General features: G+C 44.9%; 2 protein-coding genes across 2 annotated transcripts in view; one reads left to right on the forward strand and one right to left on the reverse strand.

Moving 5' to 3' along the window:
* The window catches only part of LOC118219054 (metabotropic glutamate receptor 3-like), a 37619-nt gene extending 36388 nt beyond the window's left edge, over nt 1-1231 (reverse strand). Inside the window, exon 1 of the mRNA XM_035401876.1 lies at nt 989-1231. The gene's annotated coding sequence lies outside the window, so the exon portion shown is untranslated. The remainder of the gene's footprint in view (nt 1-988) is intronic.
* Nucleotides 1-26224, forward strand: part of sema3d (sema domain, immunoglobulin domain (Ig), short basic domain, secreted, (semaphorin) 3D) — a 132074-nt gene that overhangs the window by 26830 nt on the left and 79020 nt on the right. The gene's annotated exons all lie outside the window — the stretch shown is intronic.

Genomic DNA, 26224 nt, shown 5'->3' on the forward strand with positions numbered 1-26224 from the left:
CATCATGCAGCGGGATCCAAATGTGTGTCTACAGAACTATTCTGAGCACGCATTCATTGTGTGAAGTGTGCAAAGCAGCAGGCAAATTCCACGAGCTTTTCCTTTTCAAAACGGACACTTTTACAGGCTCAAATATTTCTACTGCCAATAGTATCCGCGTTTCAGTCAGACCAACGATGGTATTCGGGTTCACAGCCCCATGCCGGCCGCAGGTCACTGACACTAACATTTTTTCACTGGAAGTGACACGTGAAAAGGGGGTTTTGAACCCACGGCGTGGGAGCATGACTGTAAACACCCTTGGAGACGTCCAAGTTACCATTGCCATTCGATACGCAGGACAAAAAGGCTTGTCCGCACTTTTACATTCCTTTGTAATCAACAAACAAAGTCCCGTTATATAATGTTTGACAAGCAAATTAAGGCTTTGTATGTTCCTCACTGGACATGCGACCAGAAAAAGGGGCTCGCATTCCATGAATTTAATCGTTGTCCCCCTCTGCTTTGCGGATTATATAACATTCAAAATAACTTCTCTGGGCTGCGGAACTACATCGGATTTCCAGTTCCCAAAATCAGTGCGAATCACGAGGAATCGAGCACATCGCAAGACTGTGAGAATTTTTTAAACTGGCAAATGTTATTATTTGTATGTATCATAAACATTTTCGTATATAACTTGACATGTTGGTTGTATTCCATTAAAGCACACAAATTGCAACAATGATACACGGATCCTACCCCTTCTAAATATTTTGTCGACATGTAAAACTGTTTTAAATGCACTGCTTAAATCAAAGAAGAATAGTTCAGAAAATAACCTGGGTTGCTGAACTGTAACTTGCTGCAGTGCGCTCGTGAACTTGGTACACCTAATTTCTTGCACGCGAATGCATATTCAGTTTCCCTGCATCCCCCGCACTTTTTTCCTTTTTCCCCAGCAGTGCAACCCGTTCCCGTTTCTAATATAATGGCAGATTTCACTTACCTTTTACCTTCCTGGTTATTCGCAAGCGAAAATTCTTCCACCGGCTCCGTCTTTTGTCCAGAGTGCGGCCGATGCGTTATAGTTTTGCCGTCTCTTGTGGGGTTTTGGGTGGCCGCACGGGGAAAGCGCTCTGAGCAGAACGGATAGCGCTACCTTCTGTGGGAGCTTCAGTTCAGCAGAGAGAGTGTGAGGGGGAAAATATACCGCGTTGTGAAACGGCCGCGCTCTCCGCCAAAGGATGCTTCTGTAACCTAGCAACAACTATCATTCTTACAGGGATGCCATTTTTTCATTGGATGACCGAAAACAGGCGTAGTCTCCAACAGTTAAGAAGGGTGCGAATTTTATATTGCTGTGAAAAAATCTGCTTGGCACAGACTGTGTCTCGCAACTGCAAATTTTCCCAAGTGTCTTTTTTTGTGGCACATATGAGTTTCCACGGGCAGCTACAACATTCTGAAAAAATGTGCATTGGGCATTTCGATTATGCGTTGTAACGGTACCTCATATAATACATATGCGGTATTTGCGATGCGAATTAAAACTCCACTGGATAATGTTTCTGCAGACGTTGCAATTTCACAGAAAGCAGAGTTCCGACCTTGGAGATTTGTATACGTCAGTTAAATATATTCCAGCCCAAGGGGTGTTTTAGAAATAGAACATGTATGACAGAAGGGTTTGCAAATGATATCTGGCTGTATATGTCAGTTCCCTTATAATACACCGACTCGGGTATAAGCCTATTTACCTGTGTCAAAAGAAACAGAATTACTCAATTTCAAACTTAGACATTCAAAATGCGTATAGGGCATTTGAGTAGGCTAACAGTTGCTATACAATAAAGTCTTTTGTTGTAAAAATGCCAAGTATAGAAGAATATATTGCCATCCGGAAACGTTTCCTGTTGCAGGTGCGTTTATAATTGATGCACAGGCCACCCTTACTTCTTAGTCTCATTTGCAGTTGCGCCTTCTTTACGATTTATTGCATTTTGGTTACTGTCAGGAGTAACTACAACTAATTGCACAATTAAACTGGTATAGAACTGCTTTGATTTTCTAGCCTACTTTCAGGTATTCCAAGTAACCATTTTTAGTCTCAAGCAAAGAGAGTCGGTGTCAAAGATAATGTTCAGTGAGTTGCCAATATTGTCAGTGCAATTGATGTCCTATAAGCAATTGATGTGTAACGTTACTGCAGCGGACCAATCATGGTTCCCTCTAGCTATGTGAGTTTAAGCATATGTATCTAGCGCGCGGCTCATATTTTAAGCAGGTGTTCTTGTTTCACAGACCAATTAGACCGTCGATATTGCAATGCATTTGCGTGATGATATTTCTGTGTTCATTGAAGGATTAAGAAAAGACTACAAAGCGCCGCAAACAGGCAGTGGTCTATTGGCAGAATCCAGCACGACGGTCTCCTTCTCTGAGGCCTCGTTCCACTTCACTGATGAATGTTTCCTTGTTTTTCTGCTTTTTGAATGGTTGGATACTTTCAGTATGATGTCATCTCTGGTCTCTGCGAAGCCTCCATTTAAAATGCAAGCATTTTAAGTCGACTATTCTCCCGTGGTTAGTCTATGCGATTCAAAAAGGGGGAAACACACGCACGAGTGAACATGAGAATTCTCATAATTCCTTCCTCGTGATTAGCCATACGAAAACAACGGGATGCTCAGAGCTAACGTAACGATTGGTTTACTTGATTTATTTACATTTTTTTCTTTTCTGTGGCAGTGAAAGTTAGAGATATGGAAATGAATTCTAATACACGCTGGGAATTGATTTAATAAGTCATTGAACTGCGCTATGTAATTAGGCCTACAAAAGATTTGACGCACCTGAGTGCCAATTGCACTTAACGAGCACAAGACAAGACTATTAAGATGTATTACTGTATCATGTAAAAGCCATGACAGTCAATTCCATACTCATTTAGAATAATTAGAATAATTCGTTTATATCATCCGGGGCACTGTTGTTCCTACGCGCGCTGCACCAAAACCGCCTTAGTGAAAAATGCCGCTCTATGAATCGGTCATGTAGGCTAAACTATGAAATGCAGATGTATACTTTTCTAGAGAGACTGCGGTGTGAATGTGTTCAAGGAGTCACGGCTACATTACATGCTGCATGCAAAACAAATAACAGTATAGATCATGCAATGTTTGCTTAGGAAACGAATAACCATTCAGCATCAATTTGGCAACACATTGAAATTGAGCATTGAAAACATTGAAAAAGCATGTCATCCTGGCACCAAAGCTATTTTTGTCATACTGTAGTTTTGGCAACAGCAGCCACTCACAAAAAAATGTTGGGCCTGACACACAAGGCAAGTGACAGTTAAGAGAGCGGTTTCACCCCTGGCCCACGAGATGTGGGCACACAGAGTCCGTGCTTGGTCTGTGCCCACGGGTGACAGTCTGACAGAATGGTGTGAAACAAAGACAGCGCATTTGCTCTCGCGCCACTTTGCCTACACATAATTAAAAAGACAAAATTCAAAGTGAGTGTAGCCGTTACTTTGTTGCCGTTAATCCAGTGTTAATTCAACTCTGAGTGCATACACAGCAAATGTCCATTCTTAATTCAACTCTATAATTAGTGTGTGCGCGCGTGCGGGCGGGCGCATGTGCAGAAAGGATGAGATTTGCCATGTTATTTCCAAGGCCAGACTTGGAAATAATTATTTTTGTTCTCATGGAGTCTCGCCACCAACAGCGGAAAGGCTAATAAAGGAAAATGTTTTTTCTCTCTCTTTTTACTTGGGTTCAGAGATTTTTAGTGAATAGAGCACAGCCACAGTCCTATAGCGCCAGCGCTCTGGAAATGGACGACCCCCACTGGTCTCTGTGCTTTGGAATTTGAGGGTGAGTTGAGTTCACTTCCCCCTCATACTGCGATTCCATTTGTGCGTTCGACAATCACATTATCGTCCTGATTGCGCTCCCATTTATTGTCAAACTTAGCAATCATTTCGCAAAATTATGAATGAAGCATTTGTCATGCTTAAAAAAAACTGGAAATGATTAATGTTCACTGGCGCTGCGGTTCACAAAAGGCTGTCTTTAGAAGTGCCACTGAAGCGTATGCGGAGACCATTAATATCCCTTCCATCGGAGGGAACTAAACAGGAGACTTTGATTCCGACACTTCGCGCTCGCGCTTATCTTTCACGTCCACAAGGTACAGAGTGACAGGTTGTGAAGGAGGGATTGTGGATAGCGGGCGCGGAAAGAATTGGTCGCGTAAAATCGGCGGCGCGCGGCGGGCCTGATTGTGTGGTCAGATCTTCGGAGGAGATGGGGCGGAGTGGAAAGTGAGGGAGGTCCGTACGGTCAGGGGCCCGGTCCCGCCTGGCTTTTATTTGCTGAGCGACTCGCGCGACGTGGGAAGCGCGAGAGTGGGAGGCCGGATTAAGCCGGGCACTGGAAAAAAAGGAGAATGAAAGAAGCGGTGGATTGGAAAATACAGCTACAGCCCCGGCGTGAATGTTTGACTTGCGAGCAGTGAGGGGATTACTGATTAGTGGCTTTACAGGGGCAAGTCATCATAGTTCTTTCAGCTTCAGCAAGGATGGGCAAATTTAATAGGCTCCGCAGGCTGGGCTACCTGTCCACATAACTTCAATTAGCTCACGATTTAGATGCGCAGTTACAGGTTGAAAGAAGCATTGTACTCAAAATGAATGGAAGGCTTTAGGAAACCAAATGTCCCCAACTGCTGGGTCACTGTTCCCTGGCCAGACAGATCAGCTGCGTGCATATGATTAGACCACGATTGGTTGCGTGTGATTGGTTGTGAGCAGGAAGATGCAAGGTGAGCAGATCAGTAACAAGGCCACCATTTATATCTGACAGATGGTGCAGCAAAGGACAGTGAAATATCACGTGGCTGCACTAGGAACCATCAGTTTTAAAATGAAAAGTTAAATTGTGCTGTCACCAGGGGGCGCCGATTAATTATCCTGATATCGGAGGCACGTCCTTGAGATTTCTGAGAGAGAATTCAGCCTGGCTGTTACAGGCCCACACATTTATTCTGGTTTAATATTGAAATATGTTTGTGATATTACAAATTTAGGTGTGCTTAAAACATTTTTTGCAATAAAATAAAAATAAAACGTTGTTTGCTAAAATGTGCTTACTACTCCCTGCACACATTTTTGATGAAATTATATTTTGATGAAAAGATGAACATTGTTCACTTTTGTGTCATGGTAAAAATGCATTAATGAAAAACACATTTTCTACTTCTTAATTTTCTTAGTGTCCTTATATTCTGATTAGAAGACACAGGCTCTCATACAGCATTAATATTTATCTGAAAATCGGCGGATAAGACAAGAAAATCGTTCACCGAATGAGGAGAACGGGCAGTTTTGTTGAACAAATGATTTTCTCTCAGGAAGGTAATTCTGCCACGTTGCGCGAATGTGAACTGAACTGTGAAGGCCCTCATTTAAAAAGGACCACTAGGTGTGCGCTGAGGCAGATTAATGTGCTCATTCAATCTGCAGCTTCTCGGCCAGCTTTGAAAGCGCCAGACAATATGCTTCTTGTACGGGACGAGCTGATCGCCGAATTGCTCTCGCCCCGTGCCCCTTCCATTCCAGGCCCTGGGAGTTTCACGCAAGCCTGCGAAACTTAACTTCGCTTTCGCTCGCGGGATTCCAAATCGGGAAGAGTTGGGAGAACACAGAAGCTCAATTACAATACGTGTAATTACAAGTTGACCTCCTTAACCCTCTGAAGAGTAGGTGTTTTTGGAATGTTTCTCTCAAAATTCTACATCAGTGTTCTAGAACTCCTTTGCTTTCACTTGGCAGTAGTGATTGTTACGTCAGCATTGCAATGTTCAGTTAAGAACAGCCTAATGACACATTTGTGATCTCACACCATAAAGGGTTAAACCACCCATAACCTTTACCACAACCCCCCAGCTCAGCTCTGAATTTCACTCCAAAGTCAACTCTAAATACGGTGCGATTACACACATCAAATGATGGACATCCTCGTTTAGCGCCTCTTGGACCACTTCATGCTTTAAATATACAGACCGTTCAGTTTTGACCTACTGAGGACGGCGGAGTTGTCTTTCGAAGCAAAAGGAGCGAGTGTGTGATTTTGTGAACAGGTTTAAGGTGAAGGGCAACAGTGTAGAACAACGACAGGTCCCATATTCTGAGGTTCCTCTCAGTGGCTTGGGGGGGATTTTATTGTACTAAACAGCAGAGAATTAGTTTTGCTCTCCTGGAGTTTGATGGTGAGGAGCAGCTCATAAAGTCAGTTGAAGCTAGCTGGCTCTCAGAGGAGGCCATCGGTTGATAATATACGGAGTTTAGGGGGCATCTTTCATCCGAAGAAGGGGACCGAGGAGAGCCTCGAGAAGCCTTTCGCTAAGCAAATCTCCACTTGCGCGTCCTTATCTGTGCCCGCAACACAAACAGAAGTGTTTGTCTTTTAATTCACAAACCCCGGCTGGGAGTTGAGCCGTCACCAGAATTAACTGGCCGAACCGTGCGAGGGAGAGAACAAACGGTGCGAGGGAGAGAACAAACGGTGCGAAGGAGAAAACAAACTCCTGCCTTTAATTGTAAGTCACTGTTAAGGACACATATTGATTTTTTTTTTTGTCTACTCAAGGTCTCACTGCCCGGCCAGGGGCTAAGACTTCTGCACACCGCATTTGCACCTAAACAGGGAGACGAACAGAAAGTGAGTGTATGTGTTGGAACTACGCATTCAAATGTAAGCATAATAACCTGCACAGTATTCTGAGAAGCATACAAGCTACTGTGTTACGCTGACATATTTATTCTGGAACGAATCCGGAGACAATCCGAAAGTATTCAGATTACGTTACACCTTTGGGGCTAATCCAACAGATTACTTTGCTAATTACACTGTTAGTCATGTCATTTTTCAAATCAGCACCGGATTACATTTTACACCCAACTCTGGTTAAGAGGTCTTACGCCGTCATTGCCTGTCAATTTTAGCTCCGCCCCCCCCACCAGCTGTATTGCCGTGGCGGGACTGGGGACGCGCCCGGAAGACTCCGGTCCGACAGAGAAGCAGGATGGCGCGCGGTATCGATCGCGGGAGCTTCTTGTGTTTTATTGATGCACCGCCGTATTGCTGGATCGCCTGCACAGCTGCTGCGTCTCTTGGAATCATTAATCAATAATTCACAGGAAGTGAATGTTTCATGAGCGAGGCCACTGTGGTCAATAACTAATGAATTGGCGGTGCCGTAAGCAGCTGGTTAGAGAGGCCGATGGGACATGTGTGCGCAAACAGACGCTGTGACATCATAAGATCTGGCATTGTGTGCACCAATCAGAAAGGGGCGTTTGGTTTTCTTCAAAACAAAAAGAAAAAAAAAAAAACTTATGAAGTTGGCAATGCGATTTGCAGTCTTTGCTTTGCTTCTGTGTTACTTCCAAAGACATGCAGGTTATGGTACTTGGGGAGTGGGGGGGGTAGTAGGGGGTTAACCTAGCGTCGCTGTGAAAGAGCGTGTGCTCAGTCAACCTACCCTGTATAAAGGTTAATAAAATTAAATCTAGGTTACATAAAAAATTTAATCAACATATTTATATATTTATTTATTTATTTATTTATTCACTCCTTCACTTCATTATTTTGTAATCTGCCGTATCTTAATCACTTGCCTTGAAACTTGGAAAGCTGCAAATCCAAAACCAAACGGTTCTTTTTTTTGTTTATTTGTTTTTCAGATCTGCTCATGAAACAGTTTACATTAATTTTGATTGGACCCTGTCCATGTATTTGAATATATTTGCATCTCGCTTTGAACTAAATTATGGTTCTTAAGCTCCATCAACATTAAAAGAAGTTAAATTCTAGAAGCGGTTCTCCTCCAAGAAAAATCATGTGCTTTGTGGATCATAGAGTCGGTGCAACAGGAGAAAGTGGGTTCTGAACACTTTTTCTTGGTCAGAAACAGCACAACCAGGTTTATGTGTCATTCGAGTTCATTCCATCAACACAAAACCTGGACTATTCACCACTTTACATGGAACAGTTGTGCACACTGGTACAATTATGTTCTGGTTTAGCACCTTTCTATCTTTCAATTGACTGCACAACAAACTGCATTTCAGTTCAGCTCATTGAATGAAAATCTATTATTCATACACCGGGCCCAACTGGAATTAGCTTTACGTGGGTCAAGCTTCCTGGGGGGGGGGGGGGGGGGGGGCGCACTGGAACTGTGCCAAGAAGATGAAAAGTTGCAAAATGCATATATTTTGTCATTTGTTATTTTAAATGAAAACTTAATTTTGTGTCACTATTATGGAGTTGCTGTTGAGTTTAGGTGATCTCTTTTACCTACTATAGGTTGTGATGGTCTTGGGCCCTTAGTTGTCCTGCGTCCAATCGTGTAACGGAATCTATTACTGCCTGGAATTGAACCAGAAGTCTGTGTGGCCCGTTAACGTGACCGATCCACCGGGAGACGAACTTTAGCGAAAGTGCGGCCGAGCGCTGGGGGTGCCGTGCCTCTCCGGGGGTGACCTTGCCGGGTGGGTCGGGCGCGGTCACCCCGTCCAGTCCGCGCCGGGGGCCCCAGGGCGACGGGACGGCGGCAGATCAGCTGGGCCGGCCCTGCCTCATTTTACCGGCGCTGCCCCCGCGGAGAAGGCATCTGGTGATCGCCGGCCCCGCGCTGCCCCGAGGGGCCCCGGCGCCTGCTCTCTGTCACACAGCGTGACCAGGACACTGGGCCAAGGAGAGGGCCCCGACCGGGAGTGTGTGTGTGTGTGTGTGTGTGTGTGCGTGTGTGCGTGCATGTGTGTTCGTGTGTGTGTGTGTGCGAGTGTGTGTGTGTAGGTGTGTGTGCGTGTGTGTGCGTGTGTGTGCGTGTGTGTGTGTGTGTCTGTGTGTGTCTGTGAGTTTGTGTGTGTGTGTGTGCGTGTGTGTGTGTGTGTGTGTGTGTGTGTGTGTGTGAGTGTGTGAGTGTGTGTGTGCGTGCGTGCGTGCGTGTGTGTGCATCTGTTTGTGTGTGTATGTGTGTAAGGGAGTTACATTGGGGAAGATATGGCCCACAGCAGAATTTCAACTGAAGCACACACAGGAACATTTTGAACATTGAACATTTAATACTTACTGGAAATGTACTTTCTTTTTAAGGTTCATCTAAGGACAGTATATTACACACTGTATAGTGCACCATATTAATATGGCCGTCCTTTAAAATGGAGAAATAGATGTTCATTTCAGAATGCCCCTGTAAAGTTGTCACCATTATTGCGGACCTTTTTAATCTGTTCTGATATGAATGGACGCTAGTTAAATCAGTGCTGGGGAGAATGTTCTGCTCCCAAACTGTATGACTACAGAGGCTACAGAGACCTGGGAAGCCACATCAGCACTTTCTTTTCTCCAGCTCACTGACTTCTCATAAGATTTAGCATTTCGCACAGGCCCTATGTATTATGTGCTATTGTAACAGATCAGAAGCTTCGGGATCTTTTTAAAGAACTGTAAATAATAGATGGGAGTTCTGTGAAAGGAGTAATCGAGTAGATTAGAACTGAATAGAAATAAAAATAAAGCGGTAGTCACGGAGCTCTTTCATAAGCCTGCCCTTCGAAAAGAGCTCTCAGAGGGGCGTGAAAATCAGTTGGAGCGCTCTAACGCTATTGGTTGGTGAAATTATTGATATTTTTGAACAGGACAAGAATGAATGTTGTGCTACCGCTGATATTTTTACTACTTTTGGTCATTGGTTGGAACAGACTTGTGTGGTTGCCAGTACACAATGTTGCACTTCTTGCTTGCCTTGGACAAAAAACTTTAATGCAACAGAATATGAATGAAGCTTTAGTTGCCAAAGATCCAAAACAAAGTATTAGAGGATCACCGATCACCGCAAGCTCACTTACCGCCAGACTTGCTCTTGACACCTCTGTCTGTAATGTACCCACTCGTGATTGGGCGCCACTGCTGCACATGGTCAGTTGGCAGTTAGTGTTTTTAGCGGTTAGCGTTTCGGCACAGATCCCCGCTGCATGGATGCGAGCAAAGTGAGCCGAGCGGCGGAAGCACTGAGAGTGGGAGTCGGTTCGTCAGGCGCGGAGCGGCGCACTGACTCCTGCTCCCGCGCCAGATGCTACGCTAACGCCCACTCGCTTCCCGCCGCCGCGACGCTCTACCTGTCGAAGATGACAGCTCAGTTCAGGTGTTCCTTCGGAGGTTTTTCTCTTAAGATTGGGTACTGCTTTTTTTCACTATCTTTCTCTTGCCAAATGATTGGAAGCAATTTTTCTTTTTTAAATCCTCCCGAGATTATGATTTTTCTGAGCCCCTGTGAACTGAATTTGTGGAAACAGCTGCAAAAATTCACGCACAGGAAAATGTTCAGTGTTAAACCTACTCTATTAGAGAATCCCTATTGCAATGACGCGTACTTAGAGTTGAATTAACGCTGGACATTTTAAGGGAATAAAGAACTGAAGTCAAGAATATTCATAATTATATAATTGTTTAGTTATTATTGTATATATTTATTTCCGCCAAATACCCACACGGTTTTTCTGTTTAACCCACAATACATGCCCAGTGTGAATTCTGAGTGCTGTATGATATTAGTTTGATTACTGGAAGGACTCAGAGACTTTGTGACTTCATTGAAGTGTATTCTGGGTAGTGTAGTGCACACTGTAGGTAGGCTCTGGGTAGGAATCTGCACTATGGCCCTCATAGATGTGGTTTAATTTGCTCCTAGGTGAAGGTAAAACAACAGAATTGCTTCTCACCAAGCCAGCATGAATGTATATAAGTGCCTACACTCCGCACTCCAGTGTCAAAGATAAGATAAGAGGCGGCTGCACATTCAGAGTTTAGCTTCGTGTTCGCTATTTATAAAAGGGCATTCCCTTTAAGAGCTTTAGTGGTCCCTTTCTCTTCATCTTTATCAATAAAACTCATAAGACCCTCAAGGATAATTAAGTGACTTTAGACCGCAGTAATCCCCCCACATTTCCTTTCTTTTGTCCCGTATCTGATGTAACACTTGATACCCTCTTATAAGTAAATGACAATTTGCCTTTAATTGCGAAGTGGGGGCTGTCGCCAAGGTTTCTTATCAGTGCCTGGTAGCTGTGTGTGTGAAAACTATTTAATTCCCCAGGTTGAGATCTATCACTCTGGGAGCCTTAGATAGTGCCACCCTTATTTTTCTTCCGACAAAAGGGACAAGCCTGCAAAAGATTTCTACAGGTGATACATTTTAAATAGTGCCTAGGAGGCACGGAAATAACTGTCAGGTTCAAGAGTAAACTTCCAGAAGAAATTTTTTTTTGTTGTTGGAATTTTTTTTATTTTTAAAGAGGTTACCATCTCAAATGTGCACACCCCTCAATCCGGACCACATGTTTTTGGTGGTTTGTGGTGTTATGGCAGCTTGGCAAAATGACATCATGAGCCAGAGAGCTGAAAAGTGTTCCCTCTAGTTTGAAATCAGAAATAGATGAGAAGAGGTTTTATGGAAGGGAGTTGAAATCTGCTGCACCAGGCAAAAACACTCATTATTGAACAGAAGTTATTGAAAATGTGGAGTTTGTCAACTTTTATTTGCAGAGAGAAATGATGCAATGCAGGCTTAATCTGCGGAAAATTCTAGATGTCAAGTTCTATAAAAGTCTATGGGACTTCAGGGCTGGGCAGACAGTGCTGTTCATTACTATGTTCCTCAATATTTAATTCTTTGAATTGATAGAAAATTATGTATCATTCATGAGACGCTCATCATCTCAAAGACTGCTTGAAACACATCAGTGAAAAATGAGCTCCTGACCCTGTGTGTGAGGCAGTCTGCATGCTTATCGCTTTTGAGGGCAATTTGGATGCATTAATATAAGCACTGAAATCCATTCAAGTGTGTGTTACTGCAGGGTGTAGCGGGGCTAAATCGACGGCTCCTGAACCACCCTGCAAGGTTATGTACAAAAAAAATGACGGGAGGTTTTGTGCCGTTGCATCTTAGCAGGCTGTTGGGTGGGGAAATGTCGGCAGTAACCAGAGGAATTCTGCCATATCTGACCCCGCCTTTGGTGGATCTCAGCCAATCACATCCAGTGGCTTTGTACAGCTGGTCATGACCATCTACTGACTCAGGTCTTGGCTGTAGAGCTCACGCTTTAAGTGGCTTAACCAACCCAGCCATGTTGGTGCCCCAGCATATTAGAAAATAGACCTATTTCAAGTATTGCACTCATTTCATGCTCCATAAGAGAAAAAGAGAGAGAGAAACAGAGAGAGAGAGTGAGAGAGACAGAGAGAGAGAGCAAGAGAGAAACAGAGAGAGAACATGTTTTGTGTGTGCATGAATGATTAAGAAAGAGTATGTGTGTGTGTGTGTGTGTGTGCGTGTGCATAGTGAGCGTACGTGTGTGTGTGTGCGCGAGTATGTGTGTGTGTGTGTGTGTGTGTGTGTGTGCGAGTGTGTGTGTGCGAGTGTGTATGTGTGTGCGTGTGTGTGTATGTGTGTGTGTGTGTGCGCATAGTGAGCGTACGTGTGTGTGTGTGTATGCGTGTGTGTGTCTGTGTGAGTATGTGTGCGAGTGTGTGAGTGTGTGTGTCTGTGTGAGTATGTGTGTGTGTGTGTGCGTGTGCATTGTGAGCGTACGTGTGAAAAGCATATGGCGGAATTGATCGGCTGTTTTGGGGCAGTTTAGTGTGCCCCAGGGGCAGGGGGAGATGAGATGGCTCGCTAATGTTCCGCGGAGGGCTCAGATGTCCACTCAGCGGTGGACCCGTCTCTTCGTCTCAGGAACTCTTTTACCGCACAGCTCGCTAATTATCCGGGCTAATTACAAAGCTCTCCATGTAGCCCTCCCATATTTTATTTATTTATTTAACCCCCCCCCACCCCCCACAACCGACCGACCGCCACTTAATCCCTCACGGCTGTATCTGCAGTGCCAGGTCCTGTCTCTCCCCATGTACTGTGGCCCCCCGCGGCGGGCGGACAAAGCCCCCCCCCAAGGGTTCAGGGGCCAATGGGACGGCTCCGCCAGACGGGGGCCCAAAGCAGAGCCCCGCGAGAGGCATAATCACTGCTATTTGGGGGAAATTACAGGGGAAAAGAAACAGGGCTGCACGTCGCACTCCTCCACCGTCCTCTCCACCAAGGCTGGCATTAGCGCCGATTGCACAGGCTGGAGCGCGGGCCGGGCTGCCTCTGGAAAGACGCGGGGTCGTCCGGTTTCTCTTTCTCGCCTCTGCTGCTGAGGGCACAGCTTGATAGCGCTACCCCGAAAATAAGTTGTTTTACGTCGCTGTGTTCCAGGTATGATGGAGTTCCCTGCTGATGCAAAATGTTCCCACAATGTTGCTGGAATGTTTTGTCAGCGTTATAAAATTGTGACTACCGGCAACATTGTGAGATGTTCTCTTAGTGTTTACGTTGCTGGGAAGGTGTTCTGATTATGCTTGACTCTTAATTAATGGAATACATTTCGACGGCTTTAATCACAGCTCCATGCAAGAAATACCGTTCCCTATTCAGCTGAAAAGGGTCAGATTTCTCCCGCACCGAAAAATCCTGTTGAGACTCCATAATGATGGGAAAAAAAATAGAAAAATAGATTTTTTTTCTCTCTCTCTCTCTCTCCGGATGCCATCATCTTCATTTGGCGGGAAGAAGAAATAAACCCGAATGCATATTCATGAATTCCCCATCGCTGTAGGCGTTGTGAAAAGGGGGAATGAACATAGTTTGGAGGTCTGGGAAGGGTCTGAGGAGAAGTGGAGCGGGGGAGGGGGGGCGCAGGGGACCTGGCAGTGCCCGCTAAGCTAAGCTGGCAGGCCTCCCTGTGGGCGAGGGCACCCAGCCAGGCCTCTCGAACCGCCGAGCTCCAGCGCTTATCGAGCTCCCTCCCCCGACTCCCCCCAGAAAGCCGCCCCCCTCTCTACTCCGAGACGGCCAAGCGACGGCCCGGCGAGGCGCGGTGCTGTTCCGCCGTTTAGATCGCCCGCGAAGACCGTCGCCGAGTCCAAGAAACGAAACAAAACCGGCGACCGCGGCGGTAAAAAAAAAAACAAAAAAAAAACCTGGCCCCCCAAAATGGGCGAATAAAGAGCTTCGTTTTGGAAAGGGCCTCACCAGGTCGCCCCTAAACACAGACTACAAATTTACTCTGGGGGGTTTCTTAAATAAAGGGAGCTTGTTAAAGCAGCCCCGTGTGACAGGCCATTCAGCGGTGCTTTTTAACGCTCCCGTTGTCTCCAAAGCGCTCCCTTTTCAAGGAGGGAGAGGTTCTGTGGGGATACCGGTCCGGACAAATTGCGCTTGGTCCTCTGTGCTGACTGTTCAGAATCCAAAGGCACTTTAAGCGCCCATTTCCATCCTGTGCTTCCCATAACGCTTGAAACGCACCCTCGGCTGAAGTTATCTCCTCGCTTTTGAGCCGCAGACTGCCGAAGTCGCTCGCGATGATAACCGAGTTGATTATAGGAATGAAAAAAATGGCATCATCATAAGACGAAGCTGACAGATTCACCGATAAACATGCAGATTGTACCGTAGGCACAACGAGTGGTTTTAAAAGAACCGAGCTCTGACTTACCGCGGCTGCGATCGCACAGAAACACCATTTGCATGCAGGTACTAATCTGATTACGCTGGCGTTTAAAAGCACCCCGAGCCCTCGCTCTTCTCTCAGAATGATATATATTTTGCTTGTCTTTATGAATTTAAATACACCGCCTCGGGAGTTAACTGCCGAATGTGGGCAGAACACTGGCACCGAATGTCTCCAGATAGAATGCATTATTTAGCGTAGACTTGCGGGAAATATAAAACATTTGTTTCTACGAATCAGTCGGCGGGCTCTCATTTGAGTATTGATTGAAGAATCTGTCTGACCAGGAAAAGAAAGTGCTGCAATCTGAAACGATGATTTATTTGTAGTCAAGATATGGCTTCAGCCAGTCACAACTAGTGATAGATTCTGTGTTTATATGTATATAATACAATACAATACAATACAATACACTGCAATGCATTGATAATATTTCCCCTTTTTATTAGTTGCCGCATTTAATTATGGCTTGAAATTGTCGTTGAATAATGTTGTGCCTTTTTGAACCTGTGGTAAGGATTAAGGTTGTGCTGTCCACTTGTAATGTTCATCTTTGATCTCATAGCAACAAAAGATCAAAGACCCTGTGAGGAGAGGAGGCATTTATAATTGGCCTTACAATAATGATGCTTAGACACACAGCATCGCACGTAGCATTGCATCAGAATAAACAGCCTCAAGGTCAACACCTAATAAAGTGCTTTGATCCGGTGGTTCTTAAAACTCAGTCCAGGGCGGCCCCCTGTGTAAGCTGCTTTTTGTGTTCAAACCACAATTGCAACCCAAGAGTTCATATTTCTCAATTACATTTTTTGTGTTTTGATGGATTATTTACCCGCTTAAGCCACATTATGTCAGAAATAGCTATGCATGGCATGGAGAATAAAGGTCCCTTATACACATATATTATTGCTATATCTCATACATACATCTCATTACATGAAGAGAGCTACATTTTTAAAGTGATGAATTTAAAGACTGAGGTGAATCCGTAGGCTCCTAAGTGGTGGAAGTGTGGACACCTGGCCACTAAAACTAACCATTTGGTAGACAGTGAAGAATTCAAGTACAAAACGAATGACGACGAGCCAAACTCGCATCTTGTTAACTTAACGACTGTGGTATTTCAGTAGCGTGGTTGGAAGGGAGAACCAGCACACACACAACGGGGGTCCCCCGGGACCGAGTATGAGAACCACTGCTTTAAGCTGTTGAAATTAACTGTGCGTTGTTAAGCTATGGCTGCCTGTGCCTCGGATACTGGCACATACCTCTGTGCTGTCTGCATTGCCGTCATTTACACAGGCATAGTAAACCGTCTGCACGTGTGAAACACCCCACGCGTTGTAACTAACCGTTTGAGGCATGGTTTCATTTACGGTTCCCGCCAAAAGCGCAGCGTTTGTAAAATAAGTAGGCCAGCCGCTTGGTCGTGTTTTTTTTTGTTTTTTTTTTCCCTCCTTCTATCCGAAACAAGGTTGATAAATTAGGGCATTATAGAAAAGGACAAACAATAAAGCAAATAAAGTTGTTTTTTTTTCAGAATCTGTAAGCATGCCCAGGAGACCCGAGATGTGCTGAGGTATAATAAATTCACAGTTCGCAGTTGAATTATTTAAAACACAACAGGTACGCGTTCTGAGGCACAGGGAGATGCATGCACCACAGACGCGCTCCTCTTAAACTAACCAGCAGGAACACAAATTTACTGCATTTCTCATGCATTCTCTATTCAGCTGTGGCCAGTCTGAAACTGTAGCAGAACAATGCAAGAATATAACTCTAGCATGGATTTACAGGGCCAGATTGCATATTAATTGTGGGTAATGAAGTCCCCAACAAATGTGCATGGGATTTACTGCGGTTAAATAAATTCACAGTCGGGAACTGAGGTGACATCGGTGTACACTTTTGCCCTGTGCCTCGCTGCGTATGCCTCTTGTGACATGCATATGTATGAACTGGGATGAAGGTGGTGAAACAGGGAGAGAGCTGAGATGACGGGGTCCGTTAAGTTTACTGAGTGAGTTTAAAGTGCACGGAGGTTTTTTTTAACCGAGGCGTTTTGCGTTGGTTTGGCAGCAGGGGCTCTTGGAAGCGCGGTGAGCGGAGGGGGGCGGGGCTAACTCTCTGCAGCCAGCTTTGGAACTGGGAGAGAGGGGCTGGGAGAGAGAGAGGGGCTGGGAGAGAGAGAGGGGGGGAACGCGGAATGGTGGAAACGGAGGGGCCACTCCAGTTCCAGGCACCCCACAGAACCGGGAACAGAGAGAACCCAAATTTAGAGTAGGACTAATTACCGTGCACGCATGATTAGAGAGCCCTGTCTGTAGCTGGGGCAAGTAAGACAGTCGCCTAAGAATAAAAAAAAAACGACAACAACAACATCGGAGTGAGTCAACGCGTTTGCAGTTTGTCCTTAACTTTTAGAAACTGAGATGAAAAGAACGTGGATTTGCGTTCACAGTCTTGCCGGCGTTTTTGTGTCCGTTTCACTTCGCCGTGGCGCGGACCCGCGACCTGACACGACCCCTCTGATGCTCCGTCAGCGTTGGAGATCTCAACTGTCGCAGTCATTCCCGTCTCAGCCTATCGAGTCGCGCCGCTGTCAATCAAGGCTTTTAATTATCCCACAGTGCCCCGGGGCTGAAGTGATTTATTTCAGACGGGGTTGTGGCGGAATTTAAATAACCGCCACGCTAGGCTCGGCGTACCCCAGATGTTGCTTTTCGTTTCCCCCGTAAAGGGCCGGGCGAGGAGGGCGAGGTCCGGGCGCGATGCGGAGGCCCCGCCTGTCACTGACTGACTGACGGGCTCCCGCAGGACTGACATAAATGTCACACTCACACACCTGTGTGCGCTGTGTGTGTGTGTGTGTGCATGCGTGTGTGTGCCTTTGTGTGTGAGCGACAGTCATGCCTCCATCACGATGCGTTACCCAGAATGCCGAGCCACTCGTCCCCTTTTGAAGTCACGATAGGCTGGGAGCGATTATCAGATGAGGTGGTGTTGTGCCTTGTTGCTAGGACACCAGTGTTGGGTTATGGGGGACTGGGGAGATTTTTTAAAAAGTGGCTGCCCTTTACAAAAACCTTTTTTTTCCCATTCTAAATGACAGACATATACAATAGTAAATGGCCATGTAAGGCTTTTATGTTTGTGTCAAATTTATTCACCGGCAGCACTTCATTTCCATTACATTACGTGATTTGTTTTCTTGCATAAAACCACTTGCATGCGTCTTATTATTATGTGTGTACTGTGAAAGTATTTAAGAGTACTGTGCTTGTTTTCACATAACTCACCTACTTAATTTGTTAAATTGTCTGATTCGCGAGCGCATTTTACACAACGCGGTACGGTGCGGTGTTTTGAAAGAAGCCCCTCCTTGGTCGCGCGGGTCGTTCCGACACCGCAGCTGCCTTGATTGGGAAGCCAGAGGCTCGCTCGCTGCCTCCCCTTGCCTACGAGGTGAAGTGTCACACAACATCTAATAACATTTCCATTACAGGCCCGTGGCCTGGTTCACTCTCGCTTAACCTCAACACTGTCACCAGACAGAGATGTCCTTGAACGAGCACGTCTGCTAGGCAGCGTTCGCGGATTCCTGCCTTTGAATATGGAATTGAGCAACTTTCTTGATCATGTACAGTGGTGAAGTGTTCCAGATACTCACATCCAATATGGTGACAATGTATGGCAGGAGGCACCTGCCTTGCTGTGGCTTCTCCTCGCCCCTATGTTTAAGAATACCTGTGTGTTTAGTCGTGGGATCATTTCGAACCTGCTTTTAAAGACAGAGGTTTGTCAGTAAAAGCTGCTCGTTCACTAATGCATTTTTTCCCCCCATTTGTTTTTCTGTGGGCCCTCCTGTTCCCCGCTGACTGCTGGTATTTACTGGTACAGTAACGGCAGGTAATAGGACGGTTATTATAGGATGCAAATGCTGGCCGTTCTAATTAGCCTCGTTCATCACCATGCGGAAATTAGTAAGCTGTAAGGTCAAGTTGCGTGCCAAATATAGGCCTAATACATAATGAATTACGCTCTTAATTAAGAAATACTGTCAGTGTGCAGAGGGCATCAAAAAGTCTCATATCAGAATATGTCAAAATAATTATAACCAAATTAGACCTTACTGAGAGCCATCAGTTGTTGAAACTGTTGAGTCATTAGTGTGCTGAATGACCCGAATATCAGTAAAGAGAATAACTCTGGTTTAATTACGCGGGGGGAAATTATTACCCTTTAGTTCTGCCAGTGCCCTAATCTTGTACCATATTTCAAAAAAGCTGTTATCTAACTGAACAGGTCCCATACCAGTTTTAAGGCCATTCATTAGGGTCATATAGGGTCTTTGTTTTTTGTTTTTTTATGTGTTACTAATCAATAAGTTGAGGTTTTGAATGGTAAATCCCTTTGTAGATGTTGCTCTTTCATTATATTTTATACCGCCATGTATCTGATGGCCTATGCATAGCCAGGTGGTGCTTTCCACCCACAGATAAGCACACATACATTACATTGCACAACTGTTCAGCAGGATGCAGAAAGGCCTGACCAGCACACTTTATGACTCACCCGAGGGTTCTGAGATATTTACCCGACGGCGCGGACCAAAAAAAAAAGCGAGGCGACTCAATATTGTCCTGTCAGGCTGCAGAGCAAAGGACGAAGAACGTCAGCTGCTTTTCCGGAGAGTTCCGTCTCAGATATGGCATGGAGGCCAGCTGTCGGTTTTTGACTGGCCGTTTGTTGGACACTGCTTCGCTTTTCATATTTCTTTTTCTTTGGTCTAAAAAGAACCAAACGATCCAAACTGAACATAGAACTGCAGAAAGAAAGCTAAAGGCAGCAGATTTATATAAATTGCAAACATTTATATCCGCGTCCAAACGTGTGTGGAAATGGTTTTTGTTCGCGACAGACAAAAGGGACTGTGTTGTGACACCCTCGTCAGCCCGTTGGGTCTGGACCAAACCAGCGCCAGCTGTGTCTGCCAGCTCATCAGGGTGGTGCTGAGATCACACAAATGTGCAATTAGAATGTTCTTAGCTGAAGTAGCAATCACTGATGCAACATGCTGATGTAACAGTCACTACTGGTGATTGAACGCAGTGGAGTTCTAGAACACTGACTTAGAATTTTGAAGAAAAAAGAAACATTCCAAAAACCTACTCTTCAATGGGTTAACAGGCTTTAGAGTCAACCAGGGAGGAAGAGTTACACCCAACAGGCATGTGTCTGTCTCACTGAACAAGGCTGACTCTTCTGTTCCATCAGGAGCCTGTCGACTATCCAATAAGAGCACAACTGTGACATCATATTTAAGGCATTGAAAGACACTCATTCCTCACATATTATTATAATAATTATAATTTCTGTCACAGTTGCTTCTTTGTTCTTGTTTCTTAACAAGAATTTGTTGTTTAATCTTCCCGCATGCACAATAAGCACACTTTCTAATGCAAAACGTCCCCTCGTTTGAACTGCAAAGGGCAATCATTGTTCAACTCCGTGGACCAGAAAGAGGTCTTTTCACACGCGAAAATTAAAATCATGTATCTAATCACGTTACCATAGAAACCCACAATGACCTCCACATCCTCCACGGTAAGGCGTTCAATGGCTAAGGTAGCTCGGTCAAGCCCGCCCCCGCTCATCTCTTTTTCCATACAGTCAGAAGAATTATCCTTTGGGAGAATAGATGCCTTTAGGCAAATGCACTGACCCGTCAGGTGATTTCACCTGGCCTCGGTGTCATCAGAGTAACAGTTTGAGCCCGTGTCAGCGAAAGCGGGGCGACCGGCGGCGACGAGCCACGCCCTCGTATCGTCCCGGATCGCCGCCGATGTCAGGAGTCGGAAAGGCCTCTCCTGCAAAACGAAGGAGAAGCGGCCTGCGCTGGAAAGGCAGAAGCCTCGCTGCGTCTGACGAGCCGTGCTTCTCCTAGCGTAGCCTTCCTGTTGAAAGGAGAGGGGAATGCTGCAGAACCGCTAGCGCATTTAGCATTGCATCGGGCTGACGCGGTGCTGCTGTGGCTAGCGCTGTCCCTTCACCTCCTCCGGGCACTCTGCTTTCCTCCCCTAGGCCTAGTCCATTAGCGACAAGCAGGTTAGGCTAATTGGAGACTCTAAATTGGCCGTAAGGTATGAGTGTGTGAGTGAATGGTGTGTGTGTGTACCGTGATGGACTGACGACCTGTCTAGGGTCTAGGGTGTCTAGGGTGCATTCCCCCCCCCTCGATCCTGAGCAGGAATAGGCGGTTTAAAAGGATAGGTTGATGGATATCACTCCGATAAATAAAACCTTTTGCTCTTTTTTCACGTATGCAGTTAATGAACCGGTTGTGCTGAGAAATGGAATCGCACTTCTTTATGTAAGCGTGCTCTTTCGACGCACGTCTGCGAGAGAGAGGATCGTAGATGTTTGTTTTGAGCGTGGGTAGTGGAAGTAAAGAAAGGACCTTTTTTTATTGGCTGTTGTTATTGCTCTCTTTCTCGGTCACAGTCGACCGAGTACGACTCGAGCTGAAGCTCCGACTCGCCGCTTACAGTGTGAGCTTCAAAAAAAAAAAAAAGCCTCTGAAACAGCTGAGCCACTATAATTTTACAAGCTCTTCCGTTTGATTTGTGGAAAATTGCTGTTGGGAAAATTACACGTTTTTTAATTTTTTCGCCCCCGTGAAAGGTGAAAGTCAAGGAGGCGAGCTGAGGGGCGCACGATGCTCTGTGAGGTCGGGTCGGTCAGAATGAGAAAGAGCGCGTGTCGACTGCAGTTGGGTCACGCAGTATTTTTCCCAAATGATAAAAATCTGCAGCTCCTCTGTGTATCGCTGCTCCCTGTTCCCCTGCTTTTTATGGGAGCGGCAGGAATTCGTTGCACAATAAGGCGCGGTGGCGCTGACCTTCTGAACCCTCAGCCGAGCACGTGTTCTTTATTTCAGAATAAAAGCCCCCCCCCCCCCCGGTTTTTCGATGTTAATAGCTGTCTTAGACGTTGAATTTATGCCTTCCCAATGACGTTGTCAATGCGTGTCAAAGTGTGCGCACAATACTGCAGACTCCACTTACACAAGAGCTGTATCTCAGGGAAATTATTCAGGGCTACAGAAATCAGTGGCTTCTGCAAACTGATAGGCTGCCCATGGTGACTTTGACAAGCACCTGCTTGTTTTGCTCTGTTTGCGTGCACGACTTCCCAAAATAGCAATGTGCATGCACATAAAATAACCACACACTCACACCCACACTCACAAAAACCCACACTCTCATTCTCTGACACACACACACATGTGCGCCACACACATGCACACACACACACACACACACACACACACACACACACACACCATGCATGTGCTCATACAATCATCACCACACACTCCCACCCACGCTCACATAAAGTCTCTCTCTCTCACACACACGGACACACACACATACAGGCATGCACATACACACACGCACACACACACATTCCTCTTGTCTCTTCCAGAGGAGCAACGGGGGCTCCATTATACATCAAAAAGCCGTCAAAAGACAGTAGCAGTCACATCGTTAGCAGCACTCAAGTTACAGCTGCCAACATCTCTGGCACATCAACGCGCACTAAGGAGTCTTCCGACAAAAAAAAAAAGGCTCAGCAGGTCTGGCTCGTATTTGCACAGCTTAGAGAACCGGGCTTTTTTCTTCTTCTTCTTATTCTTCTTCTTCTTCTGAAGCGGCACAATGAATAACAATGCTCAGAGCAGACTTCACTTTTGAGGCGCGAGGGCGCACAGCTCATTGAGCTCGAGAAGTGATTTGAGAGTTTGTCGCGCATTTGGCTGATTTGCACTTTACTCGACTAGAGCCCGGTCCGATTCATCTCTCTCTCTCTCCCTCCCGTGGCTCCTCTATCCCATTACGGCTGGCGGTCCTGTTTCACCTGGAGGAACGGGGAGCGGAGGAGATAACGGATGAACGCTGTCCAAAACGTGTCCCGCGACGAAAACACCCCCGCGCGGGGGAACACGGAGAAACGTGACCCTTTTTCGATGGATAGCAATTTTTCATTTTTTTTTATGATGTCCTGTAGCCGGTTTAATAGGCCATTCAATTTTATTAGCATAGCCTATTGTAATGAGAGTGAAGAGATGTAGGCCCAGTTGTTCAGGTAAATCAGCAAATTAATTAGAATACACGCAACGTAGTTTCATTTGCCCTATGTGTGTGTGTGCTGAAATTATTTATTTGGAATGAGTCATTTGTCTAATTAAGGTAGTTTGTTGGTACAGTATGCATTTTATTTTAGTGTTTTAATGATATCAACAAATGTAGCTGTTACGAGTAGAAATTGTTCCTTAGAACAGACTTACCCATTATTTTCTTGACATGCCATTAAATTTGCAAATGGGTTTCCTTGAAAGCCAGTAGAGGTAGGCCTAACTGTAGGAATATATGAACAATGGTAGAACAATGGTGCAATAAATGTTGTTTGTCTAATGAAACAACAGACTCTAATTAGACCATGGGGAGGATTTACTTCTGGCTCGCTATCAAAGTCCCCACATTTTCAAAAGTTTGGAATTGGAGTGATGAGAATTAGTTGGATGCATGTTGGATGAAAACATTTCTGAATGGCCAAAAATAAAACGATGCTACATTTATTGAAAAAGCAATAACGCAATGTGCGATTGGGAGAGAGATTGCTATATTTGTCAATGGTCTGTTTGAAGTGCAACAACTTCAGTACACAGTAAAATCATTTCATTACATTGATGCAAGTCATTTACCTTGTACCTTTTACAAGTATGTCTGCTAAGAACTTGGACATGTCACCAAAACACAAGTATTTGAAAATCGGGGAAAAAATGTTTGACAGAAGATTTTCTTATTTTATTTGCCAGACAAGCAGAGCCATTAAATGGCACCGTCCAATGAAATGGCCCTTTGAGGCAGGTACGAGTACTTGATAAACGGCATATTCAGCAGCAGCGATAAAGGGCATCACAGTGCTGTGTTTCATGCTGTTATTACCCCATTAGTTTCAGTTGTGTTGACTATTAACACCATTGGATTGTTCTGCCAATGTTGTATTTGCTGCTGGATGTTTAGAATTCTTGAAAATCACAATGAATTGCGGATGCAATCGTTAAAATCAGAATGCATTGTGTACATATCTCATTCGTTCCTTGGTCTTGAATTCATATGAAATGTGCAGAGCACTATGTTTGTATGGTAAGTGGGGTGCATTGTGGGTCCTGCCCGGAGTGTTACCTTGGGTGGCGTTGTAGTCCTGTGTGGTGAACTGTTGAGTACTGTTGAGTAAAGTATTCAGCATGAATGGCCTTGCTAAATATCCAGATATGAATGGAAATTAATCCTGCCCAACTATAACTGCACTTTATATAATTATCCTGTTATTGGCATTGTGTTGCTGCTCCATTCTGTTGTTGCTCCAGTTTGAATCCCACTGACACTCTTAATATGTGCACGCTGTGGGTAACTGCAAGGATTTGCTGACAAGTACAGCATAAAATGAACGATAGCATAATTTCACAAGACAAATCACCTAGGACCTCTGTTATACCAAAACAATTTTTAAATATGAGCAAATGCTTAACTTGCAATATTCTGTCGGACCCAACCCCCCAAAAAAAATTAGAAACCAAATGATAAAATGACAATAGCAGAAGAACATGAACTTACTTTACATTACATCCACCATCAGTTAAGGACAAAATGTGCTGTGGTTAGGTTAAATGCAATCCTAACTTTTGTGGCTTGCTGGAATTCATTAAGGCACTTTGAAATGAACTCACGTTGCGGAATGTCTCCCACACAGGCTGTTTTGTTGAAAGATGAGAACACATTTCTGGAGATTATCTGTGATGCTCTTTCGCTGCTTCGTTCATTTCAAGCCTCCCTTCTTTTTCAGCCGCAACGAGAGATATTAAAGTTGAGCATCTGAGGCTTTTTGGTCCCGATGTGGTAATTGGATGCTAGGCGGTGAGCATTCATAATTAAAATCATTCTGAGGACATGCGGCCTTGGAGGGGGTTCCTCAAGGATGCAACGACAGGGTGGGATTCAAACCTACGACCTTCTGGATTGAATTCACCCAAGTGCGTTGGGTGTTCAGCATACTCCCAGCATTACCATTTCATATTATATCTTTGGAAAATTTTTGGGGCTACTGTATTTTGAGCCTTGGTGATTCTAAGTGGGATATTAAACAGTGTGACTCAATGGGGTGGCGTCTTGAATGAATGCAAGAGTATCAACAGTGGAGAACATTCTTAGATTGTTCAGTTTGGGTTCAGGGAGCCTGTTCCGGCAACACCGAGCTATTTGTATTTGTATGTCTGACTGAACGGGGAAAATTAGATGTGTGTCTGTGTGTTTGAGACCCAAGGACTGAAACAGACCTTCTGCACACCCTTGGATGCATCTCTAATTGAGCTTGCTGATATGACAGCTGTTCCACACAAGCTACAGGAACTGATGGATTCTGTGGGATCTACAGATTACATTGTATGCTCAGTAGTCCTTTTTATAAAAACTAAATAAGAAAATAATTTGCTCAGTTGTTTAGCTATAACAGTAATCCACAACAAATGGAAGCAGCACTGTTCTAATCGCTAACAGGGTTTGGATACACTCATCCCATTAGAAGGTATATTTGTCAGTTTTGACTTGATTGCTCTAAACAATCATCTTCAGTCTATGTAAAAGCCTGTCTTTCCTGTTAAGAAATGTGCTTGAAAGATACCAACGTGAAGTCCACATAGCACGGATGATTCAGTGGTTTGAGTAGCACGTCACTGGAGTTATTTACATGTTACGGCCCTTCCAGTGCTCACTTATCAGATCGGAACCCAATCGAGCGTTTATAGGATATTCTGGAATTTGAAATGAAATGTGATACAGTTGAACGACTTTCTTAGTCCTGCCCATGAAAAGATTGCAGATAATTTTTTAGTTTCTTTTGAATTTTTTTTTTGTTTTGATCTTTTCGGTAGCCGTGAGCCAGCACGTCCCGTTTTTGCTAAATAAATCTCAGTGACGCGTGACGGATACGATTACAAAACACGGGGCTAACGGTTTGCTTAATCGAGCACCAAGTGCGTCAAGACCAAAAAAAACGGTTTTATTCGCATTCAGATTTTATTCGCCCTTTCAGATCAGATCTCTGATTTTGCGCTGAAAATAATCAACCTTCCTCCATTTATGTGCTTATCTCTGTAATTAGACGTTCCAGAGGATATTTTTGTTGTACGCCGCCGGTCCCATTTTAGAACGTTCTCAAAAGAAAAATGCCATGCTGTCGCATTTGTGATTATCATAAACAAAAAGCCTGCACTTGGATTCAAGCTGAGAGTTTTACACCGGATGGATTCTATATTCATGAGGAGCTGTGTCTGTGCGTGTACCCGAATAGAACGGCTCCGCAACGTTCTCTGCTGACTGAGTCCGAGCTCTCCGATTAAAAATGAAAGACGTCACGCGGAGACACGATATCAGAGGTGATCCGACCCACATTGGCCAGTCAGAATTGTTTGTTTTAAATGTGCTTTGTCGTGCACGAAGGCTGACTTCATGTGACTTACAGAGCCGTTTTTTTTTCTACAACGAG

Source organism: Anguilla anguilla, chromosome 19, assembly GCF_013347855.1.
Source record: "Anguilla anguilla isolate fAngAng1 chromosome 19, fAngAng1.pri, whole genome shotgun sequence".
NCBI lineage: Eukaryota > Metazoa > Chordata > Actinopteri > Anguilliformes > Anguillidae > Anguilla > Anguilla anguilla.